Raw genomic sequence first — 15,144 nt, 5'->3', positions numbered from 1 at the left:
AGCCTCGTCTCACCCCACTCTGGCGATTTTGCATTAAAATCGCCAGTGATGATGACATCCAGCTTGGATTCTATGAGGCTTGATTCTAGGTCTTCTATATTGGCTTCAAAGGTGGTCAGTGGATCGTTGGGTGAGAAGTAGCAGCTATACATACGTATATTAGCCACCTCTATCCACACAAACCCGCTGCTTGTCTCCAAGAACTTGTCAACCCGCAATTCTGGGTTGCACAGCTTTATGGCGGCTCTCTTCGCCTTATCCTGATACCAAGGGGCGAGGTCGCTTCCTTGATACTGCTCACTGCAGAACAGGATATCGACCTCATTTTCCCTTGCTGTTTGCATTAGGAGCAACTGTGCATCCTTACTTGTATGCAAAAATTTTAAGGATTTGCCCTTTTAATCTTTTGCAGTTCTTCCCTGTAAACCGGGCAGGCTCTCTTTCCGGACTCATGATCCGTTTCTGGCTTCCCCAGGTTCAAGCAAGTAAGGCACTTCGGCTTAATGTTACAGCTCTTCGCGAGGTGTCCCTCTCCGCCGCATCTCCGACAGTTTTTACTTCTGTCGGGGCCTTTGCAGGATAGGGTTCTGTGTCCGTAACCTAGGCACTTTTGGCACCTAGCTACTTTAACATGCTCGCGAATTGGAGCATTTATCCAGCCGATTTTGATTCGGCCAAGTTTAAGCAGAATGGCGCTTTCTGTTTCTGTCAAGCGGATTAGAGCAACCTTAGTTTCTCTGTAGCGCGGCAAAAGTCGACACTCCATTGTCAGGTCGAGTTTACCCAGCTTTTCTCTCAGTGCTGAAGTCACCGCATCCTCTGTGGTGGCTTCATCCAAATCCTTAATCTCTAAAGACCTTCTATTCACTAGAGGTGTGACCTCAGCCTTGCCATGCAGGGCCGAAGTCAGTGCCTCTGCAAATTTTAAGGTCTCTCCACCCTTTTTCACTATCAAGAGAACATATGCCTGATCAATAAGCTAAATGAGTAATTGATTTCAGGCTAATAGAAAAATAACCATTTTTCATGATTCATTTATCTACTTGCCAGCATTTAGCCCAATGCCTAGGCATTAAGCTAAATGCCGGATTTTTCTATTTGACTACGACAAATATATGTATACTAGGGGGGCTTCGCCTATCTCAACCCACTATCTGTATTTTTTATATTTACTAGCTCCTCCGACGGCCGCAAGCGGCCGTCTACGGTGCTAGTTTTGATATGTCCATTATCCAAGTCCATTATTTTATTAATAATAATATTCAAATATTTTCAGTTAATAATTTGCTTATTTATATTCGAAATTTTGACGTTTTTTTTGACAATGCAAAATAAGATTTATTATGAGTACTTTCTCTTAACAAAAATAAAATTTATATATTCGCGCTCTTTTTAAATAACATACGACTGCAGCGCCACCTTCACATGTACAAACAATTTTAAAAACACCCTTCTATTAAGATTTTACATTCTCATTGCCCATTCTTTACTTCGATACTTTTCGATACATTCGACCTTTCCACACCATGTCTTTTTTAAGAAAGGATTTTAATTTTTATAAATTTCAAATAATGTTTTCTCAATATGAATGCATCATAATAAATTACAATAGACATATGACAAAATACACATAGATTTTGAAGTAATGTAACAATCGTTATGGACCTTTTTTCTAACCTATATATCAAAAATTAGATTAAATTTTGACTTATATTTTGACTCTTTTTAATTTTAAAATTATGTTTGCTTTCCTACCTATTATTTTGACCTAATTTTGACGTTTTATTTTCACTCTCTCACCTATAAATTTTGAACTAAGTTTGAGGTTATATTTACTGTTTGGCATGAATGAATTAATATTATGAATTAATTTTGAGGTTATGTTTACTTTCTGAAAGAAAATTAATTTTAATAGAATTTTTAAAAATACATGTCAGTTTATAACATTTTCTATTGATTGAAACTTAATATTAAAATTTAGGTCAAACTTTTTTTAATATATAGGTCGAAAATTTGGTCAAATTTTAATATAAGGGAATTCCCAGTAAAAAATTCGATACACGGACCGCGGAGTTCGTATACGAGCTCGGTAGCTCGTATGAGAAATATGAGAAAACTCTCATACGAGCCTTTTCCGTAATGAGAAGTGTATAGATGCTTGTATACGAGGTGACTTCACTGCAAAAACTGGTATCTCACTCGTGTCTTAAAATGAGTTGTTTCAAGTGTTTAAACTATTGAGATACAAAATCTGTCTTATAGTGAGACATTTAATTTCATCTCGTGTCTCATTTTAAGACATTAAAGGTAACTCAATGCGTATAAGACACGTAAAACGTCTTCTTAGTGTGAGACGGATACTCGAAACACATTTCGTGTCTCAAAATGCATTGCTAAATGTGTAAGACACTTTGAAACGTCTTAAAATGAGACACATATCTGTTTCAAATATGTGGACTAAGACATCTTATGTGTTTCAAATATGGGACAAAACGTCTCAAAATGAGACACTTGTTTTTGCAGTGTTCTAAAGCATTTTTCTTAATATAACACTATTTTAAAGTAAATGTAGATAATAGAAATGAATTTTCAAAGTAAAACAAAGCTAAATTTATAAGGGAAATAAAGTTTTAAGAAAAAAGGATAATTTTATTCAAAAAATTTATTTACACTGAAAAAAGGTTAGAATTTGATAATTCTTTGTTACTCTAACTAATCGACATTAGATATTTCTCGTATACGGTAAGCAGATTTTGTATTAAATTTAATTATTTTATATAAGAACATTTATATAATAAATAAATAATAATATATTATTAATTAGTAATAAAAAAAACTTATTTATTCTACCGCCAATACAAAATCGTGCTTACCGCATCCGATAAATATCTAATGTCGGTAAGTTAGAGTAACAAGGAATTATCAAATTCTAACCTTTTTTCAGTGTGAATAAATTTTTTTAACAAAATTATCCTTTTTTTCTTAAAACTTTATTTCCTTTATAAATTTAGCTTTGTTTTACTTTAAAAATTCATTTCTATTATCTACATTTACTTTAAAATAGTGTTATATTAAGAAAAATGCTTTAAAAGTCACCTCGTATACAAGCATCTATACACTTCTCATTACGGAAAAGGCTCGTATGAGAGTTTTCTCATATTTCTCATACGAGCTACCGAGCTCGTATACGAACTCCGCGGTCCGTGTATCGAATTTTTTTACTGGGAACGACCTCTTGAAGAATCCTAATTAATTTGCTTTTTTTATGTGAAGGTTAAAAAATATGTCAAATTTGACCTCAATTTTGAGGGAAGGTCAGGTCAAAGAGAGTTTCCTCGACAATTTTTGCAGTGTAGATGAAAACTGACCTTAAAATTGACCTAAATCTACATTTTGAGGGAGAGGGAATTGTTTGTCAATTTTTACCTGTATGTTAAAACTGCCCTTCAAATTGATCTAAATTTTGAGGGCAGAGGGAATTGTTTGTCAATTTTTTACCTGTAGGTTAAAACTGCTCTTCAATTTGACGTAAATTTTGAGGGCATAGTGTTTAGTTTGTCAATTTTTTACCTATAGGTTAAATCTGTCGTTAAAATTGACCTAAATTTTGAGGGAAGAGGGATTAGTATGTCAATTTTTGACCTGTAGGTTAAAACTGCTCTTATACAATTGACCGGAATTTAGGTCAAATGTAACTTGTTTCTGACGATGGGCATACTTTAACAGTGGTCTAACCTTGACTATGTCCCCCCTACTATAAGGGGCCCTTAGAAATTCTGACTCTGCAGCGGCGGCGAAATGTTTTTATATAATAGGGAGAGTATATCTTAAAATAGATACACTTTTGAAACTATTTTTCCTTATTTACTCTTATTCCTTGCGAGAGTCTTCTTGGCTTTTTCAAGGGCTAACCGGAAGATTCCACATCATCCGCTGCCTCTAACATGGCTATTTGATATCTTAGTGCTAAACTGTTCTTTATACAAGAAGCAGCCTGAGCTCTTCTTCCTATCGGAAAACATGTAACCAACTTTAGCGCACTTGATGTTCGCAGCCGATCTCTATTCTTTTTCTGTCATTTTACTTCAATATGGCTATATCCCAAGCATCGGTGACATCGGACGATCATTAATCTTTTTATAATAAGACAACATTTAAAACCAATTTTTACATGGCCTAATTTTTTTAGCCTCTCTGCTTTTTTTGGCAAATATTGAATGATTTTGAAATCATTCTTCACAAACTAAAAGTACTTCTACGAGCGTGTATTCTTCCATTCTTGATGTTTGCTGCTTTTGGTCCGCGCCGGATATTTTACTTCACCGAAACCACCCTTCAGTGATGTAAAACGACCCAAGTGAGTCGCCAATTCCATTAAATTTGGCAGTGGTTTTCCCTAATAGGTCGAAGATATTAGTAATGTTAGGTAACGGATATGCCTTTTCTAACGTCATTATGACCACATCATCCTGGGTCCCTCGGATTTCGCTCACGCTCTTCTTAAAAACTTCAACTTTATAATCGACTTCTCCACACATAAAGCACGCTGTGTGTTCTTTGGACTGACAGACCTTAGTTTTCTTTTCTGTGATTCCTTATCATGTTAGTCATGTTAGGCAGTGGAAAAGCACTGCCTAACATATCGATGACATCTATGATGTGCCGCAGTGGACAAACATCGACGAAGTCTGGTATTGACTTAGAAAGCAGAAAGTATTTCCTCGAATGTTACCCTGCGTTCAGGTTAATACTCAAAACACTGGGAACGTAGGAAGTAAAAACAAAATATATTTTCGACCAATTCTTTTTACCGTGGAGTGTTCTAGTTAACCAATTATAAAAGTTTTTTAAATAAATATTAATTTTATTAGATACAAAACAGATTGGTACTATCTCTCTACTAAAATTAATAAATTATTACTCCTAATAATGCGAAGAGGTTCTGAGCCAACTACTTTTATAGTTGGAAAAATATTCATACTCTCAATCCAAATTTTTACAAGGGTATTAAAAATAAGTATATTTAAAACATTGGAACCCCCGAACTATAGACTACTCTGACATGGTATATAAACTTCAAAGTAGACACATTGTTGTCGAAAAGTATAAACACTCAGTCTTACAGTGTATAAAGGTAACTCCCTCCTCTATTTTCTTCAATATGTCACTCTTCATATTTATAACCATTGCAATTTATTTTTGCTTTCAATTTATATGTAGATTTTTACATGCAGAAAACAAAACCACCAAAAAGGGAAACTTTAAATTTACGCTACTGCTGCTGCTCTACAACGGAAGAGAGTATGTAAGTGATATGGTCACTTAGGTTGATTCTTGTATGTTCATTTGTATGAAATTTGACCCAAGCGACATTGTTACTTATGTATGTTTTTTCGTTGTAGAGCAGTATACCTAACTTACAATTCACTACTACTCTTCCTTACTTGCCCATACTTGATGTCAACACACTAATGTTCGGAAGTCTAAAGTTCTAGGCTTCCAGTATATAAAAATGATTTTACGATGTAACGTTCATGTTTGTTATAATAATTTTTAAGTTTTATAAAATTGTTTAAAGGTTCTTCAAACATCAATGTCATATTTCACTGTACTGATGTCTATCAGAAAACGCAAAGAGATTTCTTACGATACAATGTAAAATAAATATAGAAGAATTTAAAAAGTTTTTCTTCAATATTTAGAATATTAAATATTGTAATAAAGGTAATATAGAAAAATTTTATTAAAATTAAATAAAACATTTTTTTTAAATATTTAATATTTAGTATAGAACGATATAAAAATTTTTGATGAGATTTTTGCAGAATTATGATTTAAAATGGATAAAATGAAACTTGTTTAATAACATTTTTTGTAAGTAACATAATAAACATTATGAAATTTAAAGATTTTGCTTTTATTATTTCCTGGTTCCTTTATTTTATTCAGTACACGGAGAAAATGTAGAAGCACTGAGTACTTTTTCTCACAGCACTGATTACTGTGTGGATTAAAAAATTAACTTTGGAAGTTGTGAATGATATTCGCATAGTAGTCACTACTGTGAAGAAAGTAATTGCTACTTTTCTTGACAGTTGTCAGAATTTTGGCGCACATTAGTAAACAACAAAGCATTTAAAGATGTGAATATAGTAATGAATGTTTTGCTCGAAGTGGTGAATGATTTTTTCACAGCTGTCAGTACTGCGTAAAATTATTTTTGAAAATTAGTAGATAAAAGAACGCTTAACCTTGAATTATAAAATAGATAATTTTAAACAAATGCTTAAGACCAATTCAATCAATTAAATGATTAATAACTACAAATTTTTAATTTAATATGTATTCTTGTTTGACGATACTTTTATAATTTAACGAAAATTACGCTTTATTAAAGGTTAAGAACAATAAGCTTTTTAAAGAAAATGACAGAGTTATGTAACTGTTATTTAATAAAATAAGTGATGTTTTTTAAAACCATTATTTTAGAAGGAAGTCCATAACTTATTGTTTTTTCATATAATTAAATTTAGTTTTTATATTCATAAAAAATAAATATTCATTAATTTAATTATTTCAAGCTATAATTTTAACTTATAGAACAAATTTCAGAGTTTTTATATTCTGTAATATGTATTAAGTAATATTTAAATTTTATATCAATTGAATATTAATTGTTCGAATATGTAAATAGAAAAAATATAGATATGAGGCATTCCATTTCAAAACGACCCCCTTAGTAAACAATTGCCAATGTAAGACAATTTTTAAATGAATATTTCTTCCATTCTGTAGAACCAAATTACTTTTTATATTAGTGATTTCGAAAGTAGAATTTCTGAACTTTCTGATAATAAAAAAATATATTTTTTTAATAATTTAATTTAAATAGAAAATTGAGTTTAAAAGTTAAACTTTGAAAAATCTCAAAACACGTTATCTCCGATTTTAATAAAATTCATATCAAACGAAAGCTTGAATATTCTTCTTTTTATTTATCAAACGATAATAATGGACATTTCAGTAAATTTTAATTAATTAATTAAATTTTACAGACATTTAGAAGGTTATTATGCATAAATTGAGAAAAACAAATGCCGCCCTATACTTAATAAATGGTTTTCTCAATATAACCTTCGAAATGTTTGTAAAATTAATTATTTTCTCAAAATCTACTGAAATGTCCATTATTATCGTTTGATAAATAAAAAGAAGAATATTCAAGCTTTCGTTTGATATGAATTTTATTAAAATCGGAGGTAACGTGTTTTGAGATTTTTCAAAGTTTAACTTTCAAACTCAATTTTCTATTTAAATTAAATTATTAAAAAAGAATATTTTTTTATTATCAGAAAGTTCAGCAATTCTACTTTCGAAATCACTAATATAAAAAGTAATTTGGTTCTACAGAATGGAAGAAATATTCATTTAAAAATTGTCTTACATTGGCAATTGTTTACGAAGGGGGTCGTTTTGAAATGAAATGCCTCATATATAAGTTTAATTAAAATAGGCATTTTCTATAGTAAACCAATTTAAAAAAACAGTAAAAGATTTAAAATTTATAGTTAAAATTATAAGCAAATCCAAATCTTTGAATACTTTGTTGTTTACTAATGTGCGCCAAAATTCTGACAACTGTCAAGAAAAGTAGCAATTACTTTCTTCACAGTAGTGACTACTATGCGAATATCATTCAGAACTTCCAAAGTTAATTTTTCAATCCACACAGTAATCAGTGTTGTGAGAAAAAGTACTCAGTGCTTCTACATTTTCTCCGTGTAGGCTACAATGTAACAAATTAAAATAAATTAATTTAATAATAAATTAAAACAAATTAAAATTAACAATAAACAATCGATTTGCGCGTGGACGCACGCGTTATTACTAGTCGGGTAGCCAGTGAGAGGCTCAAAGGCGCTCACAGCTACTTAAGGCTGTTTCCAGAATAGATAGGCGCAAAGCTGGTGCAGATCTTACTAATTTTTTATTTAAACGAATTCGTGTTCTTGAAGCTGCATCAGCGCTACCAGAAAAAACTCCCACTCAATCTACCTCAAAATCCTCTAATGTTCAAACACATCACTCCGAAGCCTCTCCATCTAGGTGCCTTGTATGCTCTGAAACTCATGCTATTTACAGATGTAAAAAATTTATTGATAAATATATGAAGGAAAAATTGGAAATTGTAAAAAAAATAAATTGTGTCAAAATTGTTTTACTGCTTTTCATCGCGGAAAGGCATGCGGGAGTAAAGTGTGCTGCTCTCAATGTAAGAAACGGCATCACACACTCCTACATTTTAATACTAAGAGTGAGAATTCCGGGAAGAGGGGGGACAACCCGCTTACCGAGCCTTTAACAAGTCTTGAGTCTGAAAATTCGGAACCAATAGATAACAGTCTAGTAGCTTCTTCCCACCTTTCGAGTCACAACTGTCACCTCGTATTCTTGCTACAGCTTGGGTTGTGGTATCTTCCACCTCTCAACGGGCTGTTACTGTTAGAGTCCTTTTAGATCAAGGGTCAACTCACACGTTCGTTTCAAAGAAAGTAGTCACTATTTTTGCGCGCTACGCACGCCCCTTTTCTTTCTGCTATTAAAAATGGAAATGTTTTTACATCGAAAAGTTTCTAATATTACTGTAAGGATACACACATAGTTATTAAAAACATTTTATCTTTAAAGAATTAAATTTTATTTTGAATTTTGTGTACCTATTCCCTTTTTAAATAATATGTTCTGGTAATACAACATTATCATCTGCATCATTTAATTCATTGACAACTTTAAGTAAAAAATCTACAAATTCCGTTTCTTGTAGTAAAGCTCTCATATTATCTTCTGTTAATGTGTATTTTTTGAAATATTTCTATAGTTTACTATTTTTTATTGATAAATTTACTATTTCTGATTTAGTACCCCGCTCTTTAATTGGTAAAGTTTGTCGAAAATCTCCGCCTAGAATTACAATTATACCACCAAAAGGTTCGTTGGAATAGATAATCGATAATTTCTAAAGCATATTTTGGAGCCATTGGTGCTTCATCCCAAATAAATACATCTATATTTTTTAAAAAGAGGCCTTCTAAAGATTGAACTTTAATGTTTGAAGATGAATCACTGTATAATGGAACGGGTAAGCCTAAAACTTTATGAACAGTTTTTCCATTAGGCAGCAGAGTAGCAGCTATACCTGTAAATGCCATGTTGCAAACATTTATTCCTTTACTTCTTAACAATTGCCATAGAACCATCAAAAGAAGAATCCTTTAGGGCATCAAGTACATAATCAACTACGAGTTTTTTTTACATTTAATTTAGCATAATTCTGTTCTCCTATGTTAATATGTTCTGCAATATTTATATCATTAACTTGTTCAGAAAAAATTTCATCTTATATATCTAATAACCCCTGAAAGTCAGTTAAATTGTATCCTTCGTTAAATAACATTGTTTTAATATTTCTACAAGCCCTTTGTTCAGCTTCAATGTCGTTTATTTTTTAATTATCTTCTGACATTTGACCCTTAAATTGTTCTCATATATAGTTTATCCGGATGTACAGGATGACATTGAATTAAAATTCTTGTGAATATTTGGCGAAGTGAATGAGGCATCATGAGCTTCTTCGATTGTCCTAATCCACTCACTATTATCTTCTACAAGTCCTAATGCCAAACAAGCAGTTGTAAAAGATTCATGAACAACTCCATTAACTGTTCTCAAACTTTCAAAAGAAGTTGCTTCTTTTACTGTAAGCAACAATAATCTAAGATAAAATAACTCCAATTGATGTGGATTAACTGAATACATTCTTCTCTATAGTTTTACTTTACGAATTCCTTGTTTCCATTCAAAAGATTTTGTTACCCATGTATAATGCTCTGGTATATCTAAATAATAATACTTTTGAGCATTACTATCTCGTTGGTTAAGTTTAAAATATTCCAAAAGTTTTGTATTTAAATCGAAAGAAATGCCGTTACTATCTTTTTCTTTTTGAATAATAACATTCTGTTCATTTGGCAAATGTATGGGTAAGCGATTAACGCTATGACTCTTTTTCTCTAATGGTTTACTTAGAATTCTCCAAACTGCCTCAACTGGACCAACATATCTATTTTCTTCATAATGATGTATTTCATTATGATTAACAGTTACCTCACCATTCGCCTTTGTGATAACAATAGGTGCATCATCATGCCCTTTGAGAATATATTTATATAAATATTTAACAGACTTGATATTTGAAACTATTTCTACCATAATATGGCAATTAAATATTTCTGAAAGTTTAGGGCAATACGGAACAACCTTAGAATTATCAACAATAAATCCATTCGGTCGTTCATACGCTTTATTATTATTTCTTCGACGACAATGAACAAAGCAATTTTCTTCAATTGTAGTTTCTTCTTGGTCACTTTTTGGAAATTTTTTTGAATATTTCCCATTAATCTCCACAAGGTTCGTGAATAATATTTTGCATTATTATTTTATGTAAAATAGGATTGATATTTTCATCAGGAATTTCTGCAGAAATATAACGATCAACACTTTCAACTGTTAATATTTTAGAATTTTCTTTCAATATAACTAATAAACGAATGTGTGGCAATCCTCGCTTTTGAAATTCAATAACATAAACATAAGATTTAACTTCTCCAAATAATTTATTATCAACAATAGGTTTAAGTAGATGTTAAACTTTTAATGCGAAAACCCTAGTTTCTACATCAGGTCTATCAGTAGCAGTTTGACAGGGGAATAAATTTTCCTGTATCTCTTTCCAATTTGGATTACACATAATTGTGATAAATAAATCTGGTCTACCATGGCGAGCAACAATAGCCATCAAATCCTGATATTGTTGCATCATATTGGAAGGTGATCCTATAAAAGTAGAAGGCAAAATAAGAGTTTTTCACACGTGTACATCATTTTCCAACAAATGATTGTGTAACTAATCCATCAGTCCTTTATATCTTTCACTTCTCACTTCAGCTTGATTATTTGCACAAAATCTTAATCTATCTTTTTCTATTTTTACATCATTTTTAACCACCCATTGTTGAAACAATCTACCTCCATATAAAAATTGATTAAATTCTTTATCTCTTACAGCAATTTTGAATTTAATGTAGGCAGACCTAGAAATAGTATGATTTCTAATTCTGTAATCACTATCACTACGAATCATATTAATATTATAACCCTTATTTCCAAGTGGATAAAATATGGGATAAATCCATGGTTCAACATTCGGATCTAAATTACTAACCAATTTTAATTCCTTTGTAGATTTATTATAAACCGTTTCATAAGATTCTGGTATTTCTCCTTCAGAGTATGTATTGAAAATTGCAGCAACTTCATTAAAACTTTGAGAATTGAATCTATTTTTATCAAAGCTTTTTTTCAACGTGAACAATAATTGTAACTCAGGAATTTCTTCATTATTTGTCTTGCTAATTCAGCTTCTATTTAAATTACCTCTGACATCATCATGTAAGATTTTGTGTATGCATTTGACATGGGCGAATTTCTCTTTCTTTTTTGGTTAGGGGAATTCTCGTCAAATTTTTTGTTTCACGAAATTAATGTGAAACCTTTAAGAGGGCAGTTTGAATCTTTATACTAGGGGATGGAAAGTTTTTTTTAACCCTTATTGGGACTCGTAACCCTCTAGTAAGGTGGAGAAATCGGTGTGGTCGAACTCCGGACTATAGCAAGTGGAGAACGCCGGAGAACTTCGTGGGGAACCAATGCAACCCTCTGAATTGCATTGTGCAGTCACTGCTGCAGCGAAAGCCTTAGCTTGTCGAACCCTATCATGGTCGGCGAGCGAGATAGGGGGAAGGTGCGTGCGGGGCAGAGAGGCGGACAGTGGGGGCCTTAGTACTGCAGGCGGCGGGGGGGAGTTGATTCGGTACGTGGCACCGTGTCGGTCGAGAGCGATGAGCTGGCACCGTAGATAGGAGAGATTTGGCAGGCAGGCGGCGGGGGACCCAGGGCGGCTGGAGAATAGCTTCCTTCCTTCCCTCCTTCCTTCCTTCTGGCTGCTGGTCGAGGCTCGTAGCATGGAAATGTAGGAAATAGGTATAAGGAGAAAAATCAAGCTAGCTTGTGTGATTTCAAGTTTGCTTTTATTGCTCAAAATCAAACTACATTCGACCTCTCTGTGCAATGAGAGGTCTGACAATAGTTCTCGAAGTACATCGTTCGGTGATCCGCTTATATGTCGACGGTGAGCGAAGTCACATTCGCACGAACCGTACACGCGCACCACACAGCACTTCATGTAATTCATTACTCAATTTTTGTTGCTTTACCGGTAAGTGGCCGAGAACAGGCGCCACCTACGGTGAAAATACCGTAAGGTCGCTCATTTTCCAGGATAGATCAAAAGATAATAATGAGAGGAAAATTCCCTCATGTCACATTAGAATTTCTTATAATATTTTCTATAGATTTTAAACCGTCTTCATCCAAATTTTCGTTACTTGTTAATCTGTATCTGATTGATTCCTCAGGGTCATAAATAAATGACTAGATTTATAAGATCCACTAAAAAGTATTTGAATGTGCTGCTTACTTTTCTCGATTGGAACTATCAAATCAATTGTTTGTAAACACAAAGTATTTTGCATATTATAAAAAAAATTTGATTGTTTTTCCAATACCTTTGAAATTCATACATATGATCATTATTTAGCATTGCTCCTTCAGTAACAACAATACTTAAATCATGAGTATTCGAATTAACAGTTTCTCCTTTGTTAGACATTGTTCTTTTATTTTATAAAATTTACTTATATCAAGGAATTATAATTTTCAAAATAGTAATATTACATTAGAATTTTAACATCAAGTTTTATATATTTAATTATAAATTTTATAACTTCCTTTTATCCAATTTAACCCATTTCCAGCTTTGTTTTTATCCAATATAATCAATTTCCAATTTTTCCTTTCATCCAATTTCCAGCTTTGTTTTTATCCAATATAACCAATTTCCAATTTTTCCTTTTATCCAATTTAACCAATTTTCAGCTTTTTTATCCAATTTAAACAATCTCCAGCTTTGTTTTTATTCAATATAATCAATTTCCAATTTTTCCTTTCATCCAATTTAACCAATTTCCAGCTTTGTTTTTATCCAATAGAATCAATTTCCAATTTTGCTTTTATCCAATATAACCAATTTCCAATTTTGCCTTTTATCCAATACAACCAATTTCCAATTTTGTCTCTTATGCAATGTTTAACCAATTTACAATTTTTCCTTTTATCCAATTTAACCAATTTCCAGCTTTGTTTTTATCCAATATAACCAATTTCTAATTTTGCCTTCTATCCAATATATGTGACGCGTCGCGAAGAAAAGCACCTAAGAAGCAAAAAAACGGTTTTCGGATTATGATTGTTTCAGATAAATTAAAGATTACTTTTTAATTACCTAAAGTCAGAATTAATTTTTATCGAATAATTAACTCAAATACATTCGTAATAACAATTTAAAACAGAGCAATTCGTGTTAAAAGTTCATTTTCTCATTTCTTTTTTTCTCCTCCTGTAAAATTTTCGTTATGCTTCTTAGGTGCTTTTCTTCGCGACGCGTCACATATCCAATTTCTAATTTTGCCTTTTATCCAATTCAACCAATTTCCAGCTTTTTTATCCAATTTAAACATTTTCCAGCTTTGTTTTTATTCAATATAATCAATTTCCAAATTTTCCTTTTATATAATTTAACCAATTTCCAGCTTTGTTTTTATCTAATAGAACCAATTTCTAATTTTGCCTTTTATCCAATTACAGACGATTTCCAAATTATAACAAAATTTTTAATTTATTAACCCCTTCGTTGGCAGAGGCAATTCTACCAAAAGTGCCCAAAATGTACAGAATTTTTTTTTTAAATTTGTACCTAGGGGTTATTGGGGTCGCTGATTACGAATCTGAGGTTAAAATTGAAAAATTCAAAATGGCGGATCTAATATGGCGGACATAAAAAAATCAAAAATCGACTACATCAGCTAAAACTTGTTACTCGGGGGTTTTTGGGGTCGCTGATTACAAATCTGATGTTTGTTTTCAAAAATTCAATATAGCGGATCCAATATGGCGGACGTAAAAATTAAAAATTAAACAAATCGGTTCAAATTCGTTACTCAGGGATTCTAGGGGTCGCTGATTACGAATCTGATGTTTGTTTTCGAAAAATCGTAATGGCGGATCCAATATGGCGGACATAAAAAATTGAAAATCGACCTGATCGGTTAAAATTCGTTACTTGGGGGTTTTTGAGGTCGCTGATTACGAATCTGGGGTCTGTTTTTCAAAATTCAAAATGACGGATAATATGGCAGACGTAAAAATTAATAATCGATCAAATTGATTGAAACTCGCTACTCGGAAATTTTTAGGGTCGATGATTACGAATCTGATTAGCTAATGCAGGGGGTCCCTAAAAGTAAAAATGAAGTAATTTTGTATATCTCCGTTAGTCTTATCATGCAACATTTTGTATTTTTTCAAGTCAATTTTAAACTGAATAACAAATTTCAATCGAATTATAATAAGCATCCTGAATGAGTACGAAGACTAAATCAAATGAAAACCTTTTTTGTATGTTTTTCCACCTTTCGGAATTCATCATTTTTAATTTCCTAAATTTCAATTTTTTTAAATTAGTCTTATTCGTAATTTTTAACCGAAAATTCCGTCATATGCCAAATTTCACAAAATCTAAATGATTTTTCAAATTTTCGTTTGCCATATTGGGTCCGCCATTCTGAATTTTTTAAATTTGACTTTGGATTTGACATCAGCGACCTGGAATACTTCCAAGAATCAAGTTTAATAAAATACACCAGTTTTCAAGAAAATCTCTAAAAAACAATTAATTTTAAAAAAATTCAATCGCCATATTGGATCCGACATTTTCAATTTTTAAAAACAAACATCAGATTTGCGATAAGCGACCTCAAAAACTACCGAGTAACGAATTTTAGCCGATTTGGTCGATTTTTACTTTTTGCTTCCACCATATGGATCAGCCATTTTAAATTTTTGAAAACAAAAATAAGAGTCGTAATCTACGACCCCAAAAACCCCCGAGTAGTGAATTTTAGCCGA

The sequence above is a fragment of the Leptopilina heterotoma genome, unplaced genomic scaffold (assembly GCF_015476425.1).
Source record: "Leptopilina heterotoma isolate Lh14 unplaced genomic scaffold, ASM1547642v1 Lhet_185, whole genome shotgun sequence".
NCBI lineage: Eukaryota > Metazoa > Arthropoda > Insecta > Hymenoptera > Figitidae > Leptopilina > Leptopilina heterotoma.
This window is presented reverse-complemented; position numbering follows the sequence as displayed.